At 32.3% G+C, this 12978-nt stretch overlaps 1 non-coding gene across 1 annotated transcript; it reads left to right on the forward strand.

The window, feature by feature from the left end:
- The first annotated feature begins 9876 nt into the window (after positions 1–9876).
- On the forward strand, positions 9877–9983 carry LOC141490372 (U6 spliceosomal RNA). The gene has a single exon (XR_012469199.1). It is a non-coding gene; the product is annotated as a U6 spliceosomal RNA (small nuclear RNA).
- Positions 9984–12978: the final 2995 nt, after the last annotated feature.

A 12978-nucleotide genomic window follows, 5' to 3' on the forward strand; every position in this document is an offset into this window, starting at 1 on the left:
AGGGACAATGGTTATGCCTTTTTCTAATTTCACTAATATGTAGCATAGTACCTGATTTATAAGAGGTATTAAATATCACATAAAATAATCTTTGAAATGGCCATTAGAAAGTTGTTTTTTCCTCAGTGGAGATTTTATAGAAGAAAGAATTGGGAGAGTATAAAAACAATTAACAAAAAACAAAGAAATATACATAAGCTAAACATTTCTGTTTTTTATAGTTTAGACCAGTAAGTACACATGATTTTCTTCACTTTCTTTTATTCAAGAGTTCATAACACTGTAGAGGCTAATCTGTCCACATATTTACTAATTGATCACCTCTGTCATCATGTTTTAGGAAATATGTTTGCTAAAATGAAATTCTTTTAATATTGAAACTCAGAATGGTTAGTAAATATCATTGCTGAAATAAGAATTTTCTTGCTTGCATTTCAAAATTTCCATTTCATTCAATAAATATTTATAGAGCTTTGAAGTACAAGTTATTGTACTGGAGATACAAAGACAAAATGAAAGACATTCCCTGTCTTAAGGGAGGTGATATTCTCCTTAAAATGTAGGGTGGCAGTGGCAGATGACATGACCACAGGTAAAGAAATTGAAGATAATTTAAACAGAGGGCAGAAAAAAAGAAAGGGAGAGTTAACAAACATTTCCTGGAGGAAGATTTAAACCTGATTTGAACTATTAAAATAACTTGATGTCATATAACTTTAACAAAATCTATTGTTTCAGTAGAAAAAAAATAAGGAATTTTATGAATTATAATCATATTATACTTCTCAAAAAATTTTAATAGTTTCCCTCAGTCACCCAATAGGCTGTACCTTGATCAGAAACAATTATTCATCCACAATAAATTGGATTGGTTAAACATTTTACCCCTGAAGCAATACTCTGCTATGGAAATTACTCTCATAAAGGTATAAAGATTCAGGTACACAGTTATCCCCAAACTTTTGGATTTTAGAGTAGACAGGAAGATTACTTATGAATTATTGAAGTGTTTTTCCCTACTGTGCACATGGGACTTTGGAACTCATAATTTCGCCCAATGGTAAAACTCACTCAGCAAAATTTCCCTCTTGATCTGACCAAAATCTAGTAGTTTTATATCTTATTCCATTCAGATTTTCTAGATAACCAATAAAATATTTTGACACATAATAATGATTAATGATTCCTTAGTTCTAACTTTCCATGAGAACATTTTTTGTATTTTAACAAACGTTTAACCCTTGAAACTGAGTAGTGACAATTGGCATAAGGTATTGGGAGAGACTTGGAAGAGTAGAAGGGATAAAAATCCCATCATATAAATTCCTGACTATTCCTTCTTTATGTGAGAATTCCTTTGTATTTATAAATCATATTTATTTTCTTATTAATAATACTAATTAAAAGGAATTATGAATCAAAATTGTTTCTGCTGACTGCTTTATTTCTCTCTGTTCAATACAAATAAATGACCCAACAAATAAAATATTTATCATTCCCATTTCTATTCCAATGAAGCACAATCAAACATTTAAGTAGAAACTAAAATGTTTGCTTAATTAGAAATAAAAATGTTCTGGAGGCATTGAATAACCATACTTTTCTCCAGAGTCCAAATGTTTGCCACCCCCCCAGAAGAACAAAAAAGTTATAAACAAGGAAGAGAAAGGGAAGAATGGTGGAGAAGAGCAGAGAAAAATATAAGAATAAGGAGTAGTAGAGGAAAAGGAAGAAAATGAGAGTATAGGAAAAGTGAAAGTGAGAGCTACAGGAAAAGACAATCAGAGTGTGAGAGAGAGGATACAGAAAGTGGTAGAGAATTAAAGAATAAGAGGGGATAGACATTGACACTCAAAGAAAATGAGAAAATGAGATAGATGATTTGAGAGAAGAGAGATATGAGAGAGTAGAAAATGAGAAATAGACTATTATAAATAACTGAGCAAGCAAAAGAAAGAAATTGAAAATTTTAAAAATTGAAAATGAATACAAGGGAAGAGTGTGTTCTCCACTGACAGAAGGAAAAGGGGAAAATTATCCATTATGTGATAAAAAAAAAACTATTTTTATAAAAGGAAAGCACTGTTGGCTTTCAGAAGTGTTTCAATCCAATTAAAGCTTCAAATCATTGCAAGATATTGAAATAATTGGTTTGGTTTTGCTATTTCATTTATTTGGAAATACTCTGTAAAAGAACTTTCTTCTAATTCAGATCTGTACTTGTTCCATAACTTGCAGTCCTCGATGTTGTTTAAAATATGATTTCGTGTAAATAATAGCCACTAGGTGAAAAATGGTCTTATTCTGTTGATATATATTTTAAACAATAATATTTCATAGAAATATCTCTTTTTTCATAGAAAAGTTCCCTTCATAAAGCTATAAAGATTAAAGGAACTAAAGAAGAGAATAATTTTCCCACTTGTGTTCATTTGATTAAATTCATCTTAATTATTGAGTACTCAAAATATTTTTAATTATGAAAAAATATTTTTGCAACTACATGCAATGACAAATTTGAACATTTAATTTTAATGGACATTTTATTCCCACATTTCTCTCCCTCCTTTTCTAGTACAGCTTCTCTTGACCGTGGGTAATCTAATTTATGCTATACATGTGTAGTTGCATTAAATGTATTTCCATATTAGCTATGCTGTGAAAGAAGAATCAGAATAAAAGAGAATAAAAAGATCTTGAGAGAGGGAAAATAAAACATAAAATAAATGTTAAGACTTCAAAATAGTGTGTTTTATTCTGTATTGTATTTTCACAGGCTAACAACGAGCAACTGACATTTTTCAATTATGTGTATCTGATTTTATTTGTGTGAAAAATGTTTTTCAATTGTTTTCATATAGTTTCTGAGTTTGTCTTAGCAGGTAAATTTCCAAATATTGTATGTACAGTTTCTTAAAATGAAATTTCATTTTCTGTCTCTTGCTGCCATGATTTGTTGATAATAAATAGAAATGTGTGTTTATTTTATATCTTGAAATTTTGCCAAAGTTCCTAACTGATTCAAGCAATTTTTAGTTAATTTTCAAGGATTCTCTAAGTTTACCATTATACCATCTGCAGAACATAAGAGTTTTGTTTCCTCATTGCCCATTCCATCCTTCAATTTATTTTTCTTCTCTTGTTGCTAAAACTAACATTTCTAGCACAAAGTTGAATAATAGTGTTGATAATGGGCATCCATCTTTCATCCTTGATCACAATGGGAATGTTTCTGGATCATCCCCATTACAAGAAATGCTTGATAATGCTTATCATTTTAAGGAAATTTCCATTTATTATGATGCTCTCTAGTGTTGTTTAAAAGGAATGGATGTTGTATTTTATCAAAGGCTATTTCAGCACCTATTAAGATAATATGATTTTGAATTTTATCATTTGTCAATTATGGTCAATTATACTGATAGTTTCCCTAATACTGAACCAACCATGCATTCCTCACAAAAATTGTACTAATAGTACTAATTGTACCATACTAAGCATAGTATATTATCCTCATGATTACTTACTGTAACTGCTTTACTAATATTATTATTAAAAATTTTGCACCAGTATTCATTAGGGAGATTACTCTTCCTGCTGTCATAGAAGGAATTCTGCCAAATTCCTTATTTAATATTTTTCCAAATAGTTTATATAGAATTGGAATTAAGTGATCTTTAAAAGTTTGGCTAAATTTAATTGTAAATCCATATGATCCTGGAGATTTTTTTCTGAGGGACTTATTAGAGAGATAAAAAATGATTCTTTTTTTCTGAAAAGGGGTTATTTAAGAATTTAATTTCATCTTCTGTTAATCTGGTCAATTTATTTTTGTTAATATTCCTCCATCTCACTTAGATTGTCAGATTTATTGGCATACTGTTGACCAAATTAGACCTGAATTATTATTTTCCTTCTCAATAATAGTGAATTCACCCCTTTTGTTTTTGATACTGGTAATTTCCTTTCCTTCCTTATTTTTTAAAAATCAAATTAACCAAAAGTTTGTCTATTTCGTTTTTTTATAAAACCAATTCAATTTTACTTATTACTGCAATAGTTTTCTTAGTTTCAATTTTATTAATCTCTCCTTTAATTTTCAGAATGTTTATTTTGTCATTTAATTGGTGATATTTGACTTGGTTTTTTTCTAGCTTCTTTACTTGAATGTTCAGTTCACTGATCACTTTCTCAAATTTATTCATGTAGGCATTTAGAAATATGAGATTTCCCCTGTTGGCTATTTTGACTGGATCCTGCGAAAATTGGTATACTGAATCATAATTGTCATTGTATTGGATGAAATAATTATTTCTAAGGTTTGTTGTTTGAATCACTCATTCTATATAGTTAAGTTATTTAGTTTAAAATAGATTTTAGTCTATATTTTCATGATCCTTTATTACACATGATTTTTATAGCATTATGATTTGAAAGTAATGCATTTAATATTTCTGCCTTTCTGCATTTGATTGTGAGATTTTTGTGCCCTAATGCATGATCAAATTTTGTGTTTTTCTGAGAAAAAATCATATTCCTTTCTATCCCTCCAGAGGTCTTTCATATCTATCTTATTTCCTTTTTAATTAACTTTTTATTTAATTTATTATAAATTAATTTAATTAAATTTATTATAAATTAATTTATTTAATTTTATTTAATTTCAATTATATGTTATGAAAGTTTTTCAACTTCCATTCACATACATATGTACATTTTTTAAGTTGCAGAGTTTCCTTCCACCTTTCCTTCCCATTCCATTCTTGTTAGCAGTGAAAAGTCAGGTGAATATTATACATATATACTTGTGCATGTTTACAAATCAATCATTTATAATATGAGGAATTAGAATTAAGGGAAAAGAAAGAAACCATGAAATATGAAAGAAATGCAAAAGAAATTTTTTAAAAAAGTGAATATAGTGTTCATTCTGATTCTATAAGATTGTTTTTGTTACTCTTGTTTTGTTTTTCTTTCCTCTGGATGGGGCTAGCATAGTCCATAATTGGTCAGTTAGGGTTGTCTTAGCTCTCTAAATTGCTGAGAGGAGCTGCATCCTTCAAGGTTGATCAACTCAAATACTGTTGTTAATGTGTATGATCTTCTCTTGGTTTTACTCCCTTCACTCAGCATCAGTTCCTGTAAATCATTCCAAGCTTCTTTAGAGTCTGTCCATTTATGATTTCTTATAGAACCATAGTATTCTACAATATTCATATACCATAATTAGTTGAATCATTCCCCAATTGATGTGAATCCCTGCAATTTCTAATTATTTGCCACTACAGAAAGAGCTATTATGAATGTGAGACTTTTCCTATTTTTTATGATTTCTTCTGCAATTGTCCTTGACTTGAAATTGCTGCATAAAAGAGTTTGATCAGTTTTAATTATCTTTGGGTATAACTCCATATTGCTATCCAAAATAGATGGATCAGTTCACAGCTCCACCAAGAATGCATTAATATCCTAATCCTTTCAGAAGTTTTCTAACATTGATCATTTTCACTTTTTGACATTTTAATCAATCTGATTGGTATGAGGTGATACCTCATAATTGTTTTGACTTGCATTTCTATAAGCAGTAATAATTTGGAAATATTTTTCCATATGATTATATATAACTTTAATTTATTCATTTGAAAACTGTTCATGTCCCTTGACCATTTATTAATAATTTAATGCAAATTCCCATATAATTTAGAAAGGAGACCTTTATCAGAATCCCTAGCTGGGAAAATTATTTCCCAACTTTCTGTTTTCTTCTACTTTCAGTCAAGTATCATAAGTCAATAGGTTTTTATTATTGCAAAAACTACTTAAATTTGGACTCTATTTTAAAACTATAGTCCAAAATCCATTTTTTGTGATTCATATTGTACTCTATTTCTATCTTGGTCATGAATTTCTCCCCTTTACATAGATCTGAGAGAGTATTTCTATTAATAAATCTATGGTGTCTCACTTTATGTCTAAATCCTATACCCATTTTGACTTTATTTTGCTATAGTGTATAAGATGTGGGTCTATGTTAATTTTTCCCAAACTATTTTCTAGTTTTCCCAACAATTCTTGTCAAATGGGAGTTCTTAACACAGAAGTTGCTGTCTATGGGAGTTAGTAACAAGTTAGTGACAAGTAACAAGAAGTTACTTGTCAAATGGAAGAAAATTGTAGTCATTCACCACTATTTTTTTGAACTTATTCTACTCCACTGATCCATTACTTTATTTCTTAACCAGTATCATGAGTTCGATGATTGCTGCAACATAGCATAATTTTACATCTGATAGAACTACGCTACTTTTTTTTTTAAGGCAAATGGGGTTAAGTGGCTTGCCCAAGGCCACACAGCTAGGTAATTATTAAGTGTCTGAGACCAGATTTGAACCCAGGTACTCCTGACTCCAAGGTTGGTGCTTTATCCACTACGCCACCTAGCCGCCCTACTACACTACTTTTGATTGCATTTTTTTCATCAGTTGCCTTGATACTCTTGGTGGTTTGTTGTTCCAGATGAATTTTATTACTATTTATTTAGCTCATAAAATAATTATTTGGTAGTTTGATTTATATGGCTCTGAATAAGTAATTTAATTTGGATAGAATTGCCATTTTTAATACATTAGCTTAATCTAACCATGAGTAACTGACATTTTTCCAGTTGTTTAGATATGATCTTATATGTTTGAAAAGGGCTTTGTAATTGGGTCCATACTATTTCTGCATTTGCCTTGGGAGATAGATTTCCAAGTATTTAATATTGTCTTCCATGATTTTAAATGGAATTTCTCTTTCTAACTTTTGCTTTTGAACTTTGTTGGTTGCATAAAGAAAGGTTGATGATTTACATGGGATTACTTAATATTCTGCTTCTTTGCTGAATTTGTTATTTGTTTCAAGTAGTTTCATTGATGATTTTCTTGGGTTCTCTAAATATAACATCATATCATCTACAACGAGTGAAAGTTTTGCATCCTCATTGCCAGTTCTGATTCCTCCATTTTCTTTTTCTTCTCTTATTGCTGAAGCTAACATTTATAATACTGTTTAGAAATGATAATAATGGGCATCCTTTTTTCCACCCCTGATCTTATTGGAAATGCTCCTAGTTTATCTCCATTATATAAAATATTTGTTGATAATTTTGTATACTGGTAATTTGGTTAGCTTCTTTCTTTTTAAAAAGAAATCATATTAAACAAGGGTTTTTCTATTTTAATGATTTTTTTTCCTAAAACCAAATATTAGTTTTATTTATTAGATCAATGGTTTTGTTACTTTCAGTTTTGTTAATTTCTCCCTTTATTTTCAGAACTTTGCATTGGGAATATTTAATTTGCCCCTTTTCTAGCTTTTTTCATTGCATGCCCATAAATTTTGATATGATTCTCTTTATAATTTTCTTGGATATAATTATTAATTATTAATTATGTTGATACAATCAATATTTAAAATTAATTTTTTCCCAACTAATCTTTGGTTTATCTTTTCATGAACCTTCATTACATGCAATTTTATGACATCGTGATCTGAAACTTATGCATATATTAGTTCTACCATTTTGCTTTTCATTATAAGGCTTTTATGACCTAGTACTTGGTCAATTTTGGTAAAGGTGCCATGTACTGCAAATAAACTGGTATATACTTTTTTATTTCTATTAAGTTTTCTCCAGAATTCTTTATTATCTAAGTTTTTTAAACCTTTTATTCACCTTCATAACTTCATTCTTGCTTATTATTTTGTGGTTATATTTATCTAGTTCTGATAGAGGACAGTTGAGTTCCCCCATCTCTTGGAATTTGGATGCTACACCACTAGGTAATGATATAGATCCATTAGTTTCCTTTCCAGTAGTTTCCTTTCTAATCCCTTTTAATGAGATTGAATTTTTGCTTTTACTTTATCTGAGATCTGAATTGCTACCCCTGATTTTACTTTTTTACTTCAACTGAAGCATAATGCATTTTGTTCTAGTCTTTTACCTTTACCCTGTGGGTTTCTCTCCATTACAAATGTGTTTCTTTAAATTGATTCAACTATTGCTTCAATTTTATGGGAGAATTCATCCCATTACCTTTCATAGGTAAGATTACTAATTCTAAGGGGACAGTTAGGTGGCATAGTAGACCAGCCCTGGAGTCAGGAGGACCTGAGGTCATATCTGGCTTCAGAGACTTAATAATTACCCAGCTGTGTGACCTCTGCAAGTCACTTAACCACATTGCCTTCCAAAAAGAAAAAAGCAAAAATTAAAAAAAAAAAGATCATTAGTAATTCTGTATTTCCCTCCATTTTATCTTTCCCAATTTATATTTTTTCTCTTTCCTTTCCTCTAATTCCTCCTCACCAAGTTTTACTCAGTTTTCCCTTTAACTCTTCTTTTAAAATTTAACTTTCAGGTTGTTTTCACTTATACCTTCACCTTCCCTTTTATCATTCACTTTTTCCTTTTCTTTTGCTCTCACCTCCCCTGCTTCCCTCTAGATTAGGAAAGATGTTTAAACCCAAGAGGGAATGTATCTTACTCCCTCTTAGGACCAAGTTTAAGAAATAAAATTTACTCAGTGTTCATACCCTCTCTGCTTTCTTTCTAATATAATAGATCTTTGTACCTCTTCATTTTCAATACAAATACTATAAGTCAAGCATCATCAGTCAAAGCATCCTAAATCCAACCTTGATGAATTGATTGCTTTATTGCTTGATAAGCACAAAGTACTATCAATCAAAGTACAATCATCGATTGAGCTATTGCTTGCTTTATAGGCAATATTGCCTTGAAGTCACTAAGTAGCTTCCTCTATTAATTAAAAATACACTTTTCCTGGCAGAGCCAAGATGATGGTAAGAGAAGAGCCTCTCTTAGGTGCTCTCTCCGAAATATTTCAAAAACCTTAAAATTATGACTAACTAAATTTTCAAGAAATGGAACCCACAGAAAGATCCAGTAAGGCAATTCTCCAATCTGAGGTAACCTGGAAAATAGTGGGAAAACTCTGTTTCACAGGGTTGGAGGGGTGGCTGTGCCAGAATGAAGGGACTTCAGCTTCCTAGAAACAGCGCCAGAGCAACTGGTAGTGGCAGCTCCTGGAATCAGAAACAGTTACCTGACATGCACATCAGGGAGCACCAGGTACAACTTGGAAGATCAGCAGGGAGACTTCTGTCAGAGTGAGCACAAAACCCAGGCCCTCAGTATGGTCAGAGCATGCAGCATGGCCACTACAGGCCAGATCCAGAAAATGGAAGCAGACCTGTGGAGTCTCTGAGTAGGAGCTTTCAGACAGCTGCACACTGAGTGTTCAACCCACCAAAGGTAAGACAGTGGAGGGAGACTGCCAAGGTTTGTCCTCTGTTCCAGAAACAGGACTCTGGGACTCTGACCACATTCAGACTCTGGTCACAGTCTAGGAAAACCCCCTCCAGAGCAGGGACCCACCCCCAAAAGCCCCATGGCAGAGAGGTGAGCTTGTGGTCATTCACAGGCCAGGAGACCACACACTGAGGTTCTTGTGGGGGTGTCCCAATAATATTCAAAAGCTCAGGAAGCACCCCCAAACCAGGCACAGATTGGGGAAATGAGTAAACAAAAAAAAAGGAACCTGACTGTAGACAATTGCTTTGCCCCCAAGGAGGAACAAAATTTTCAATATGAACATGAAAAATTCCAAACTTCCATATATAAAGACTCCAAGAAATCTAGAAGTTGGGCTCAGCGTATGACAGAGCTCACAAAATATTTTGAAAAATCAAGTAAGGGAGATAGAAGAAAAATTGTGGAAAACTGAGAGAGATGCAGGAAAAACATGAAAATGAAGCCAGCAGCTTAGACAAGGAAATCCAAAGAAATGCTGAAGAAAATAACATGTTGTACTCGCTTGGGCAACACATATACTAAAATTGGAATGATGCAGAGAAGATTAGCATGGCCCCTGCACAAGGATGACATGGAAATTTGTGAAGAGTTCCATATTTTTCTAATAACTCTCAGGAATTTTAACTCTATTCAATAGAATATACTGAACTAGAAGGGACAGACACTCAGAATTTTCTATGACTTAGATAGAATGATCTAAAAAAAATACACTACCTACCTAAAAATGGGGACAGGAAAGAGACGGGAGGAGGGAGGGGATTGAATGGGACAAATCTCATTACACTAAGAGGTACAAAAAACCTATGGTAATAGAGGAGAAAAAGGGAGCAGAGGAGAAACACCTGAATCTTCTTCTCATCAGACTTGGCTTAAAGTCAACCTACACATACTCAGTTAAGTTATAAAACATCTAAACTTTCAAGTATTAAAAGGGGAAAAAGGAAGGGGGGGATGGAGAAAGGGAAGGGGAGTGTGGGAAATAAGGGGAAATAACAAAAGGAAGGGAAGGGAAAAGGGAAAAAGGGAAAGGGGAAAGAAAGGGGAGGGTATGATATAGGAGAGTAAACACACGGAAGGGGGTGGTATTCAGAAACAAAGTACTGGGGAATATGGATAAAAGGGAGGGAAGATAGCACAGAGGGCAATAAAGAATTAGTAATCATAATCCTGAATGGGAATGGGATGAACTCTCCCTTAAAACGTAAGCAAATAGCAGAGTGGATTAAAAACCAGAATCCTACCATATGTTGCTTACAAGAAACTCATTTGAAGCACAGAGATACATATAGAGCAAAGGTGAAAGGTTAGAGGAAAATATATTCTGTTCAGCTGAAGTGAAAAAAAAGGATAGCAATCCTTATCTCAGACAAAGCAGCAGCAAAAATAGATAGCATTAAAAGAGATAAGGAAGGAAACTTTATCCTCCTAAAAGGTAACATAGACAATAAAGTCATTTCAATATTGAATATATATGCACCCAGTGAGACAGCACCCAAATTCTTAGAGGAGAAGCTGAAAGAACTACATGAAGACATAGACAGCAAAACTCTACTAGTGGGAGACCTCAACCTCCCACTATCAGATCTAGATAAATCAAATCATAAAACAAACAAGAAAGAAATTAGGGAGGTAAATAGATTGTTTGAAAAATTAGATATGGTAGATTTATGGAGGAAATTGAATGGGGATAGAAAGGAATATACCTTTTTCTCTGCAGTACATGGAACTTATACAAAAATTGACCATGTACTAGGGCATAAAAACTTAATGATCAACTGCAGAAAGGCAGAAAGAGTGAATACATCTTTCTTAAATCACAATGAAATAAAAGTGATAGACAATACTGGGCCAAGGAGATATAGACCCAGAACAAATTGGAAACTGAATAAACACATTTTAAAAATGAGTGGACCAAAAATCAAATTATAGAAAGAATTAACCATTTTATCCTAGATAATGATAATAATGAAACAACAAACCAAAACACAGGGGATTCATTCAAAGTGACTCTCAGGGGATATATTATAGCTCTAAATGCTTATATGAATAAATTGGAGAAAGAGGAAATCAATGAACTAAACATGCAACTAAAAAAATTAGAGAAAGAACAAATAAAAAATGCCCAATCAAATACCAAATTAGAAATTCTAAAAATTAAAGGAGAAATTAATAAAAGCAAAAGCAAAAAACTATTGAATTAATAAATAAAACCAAAAGTTGGTATTATGAAAAAACCAATAAAATGGATAAACCTCTGGTAAATTTGATTAAAAAATGAAAGGAAAAAACCAAATTGCTAGTATTATAAATGAAAAAGGTGAACTCACCACCAATGAGGAGGAAATTAAATAATTCAAAATTATTTTGCCCAACTCTATGCCAATAAATTTGATAATCTAAGTGAAATGGATAAATATTTACAAAAATATAAATTGCCCAGGTTAAATGAAGAAGAGATTAAATACCTAAACAACCCTATCTCAGAAAAAGAAATTCAACAAGCCATTATTAACCTCCCTAAAAAAAATCTCCAGGGCCTGATGGATTCACAAGTGAATTCTACAAAATTCAGTAATATTTTTAAAACAAATGTCTAAAGGATATGCAAAGGCAATTTACAGATGAGGAGATCAAAGCAATCCATAGCCATATGAAAAAATGCTCTAAATCATTAATTATTAGAGAAATGCAAATTAAAGCTTCTCTAAGGTACCACCTCACACCTCTCAGATTGGCCAGTATGACCAGGAAGAATAACAATTATTGTTGGAAGGGATGTGGGAAATCTGGGACACTATTACACTGTTGGTGGAGCTGTGAACTCATCCAACCCTTCTGGAGAGCTATTTGGAACTATGCCCAAAGGGCAACAAAAATGTACATACCCTTTGACCCAGCAATACCAGAACTGGGTCTATATCCTGAAGAGATGAGGAAAAAGGGTAAAAACATTACTTGTACAAAAGTATTTACAGCAGCCCTGTTTGTGGTGGCAAAGAATTGGAAATCAAGTAAATGTCCTTCTTATTGGGGAGTGGCTTAGCAAACTGTTGTATATATATGTTACGGAACACTATTCTATTAGAAACCAGGAGGGACAGGATTTCAGGGAAACCTGGAGGGATTTGCATGAACTGATGCTGAGTGAGATGAGCAGAAGCAGAAAAACACTATGCATCCTAACAGCAACATGGGAGTGATGTTCAATCTTGAAGGACTTGCTCATTCCATCCATCAGTGCAACAATTGGGAACAATTTTGGGCTGTCTGCAAAGGAGAGTAACATCTGTATCCAGATAATGACCTTTAGAGTTTGAACAAATCACAAGGACTTTTCCCTTTAATTTAAAAAAAAACAGATATCTTATTGTCTGATTTTGTTACCTCTGAGAATTCTGTTTTCTTTTAGGATATGATTTCTCTCTCATCACACACAATTTGGATCAAGGTATAACATGGAAACAAAGTAAAGACTGACAGAGTGCTATCTTTGGTTGGGGGGAGGGAAGCAAGATTGGGGGAAAATTGTAAAACTCAAATATTATCTTTAATAAAAATAAATTTAAAAAAAGTAACATGTTAAAAACCACCTTAGT

Source organism: Macrotis lagotis, chromosome 5 (assembly GCF_037893015.1).
Source record: "Macrotis lagotis isolate mMagLag1 chromosome 5, bilby.v1.9.chrom.fasta, whole genome shotgun sequence".
Lineage (NCBI taxonomy): Eukaryota > Metazoa > Chordata > Mammalia > Peramelemorphia > Peramelidae > Macrotis > Macrotis lagotis.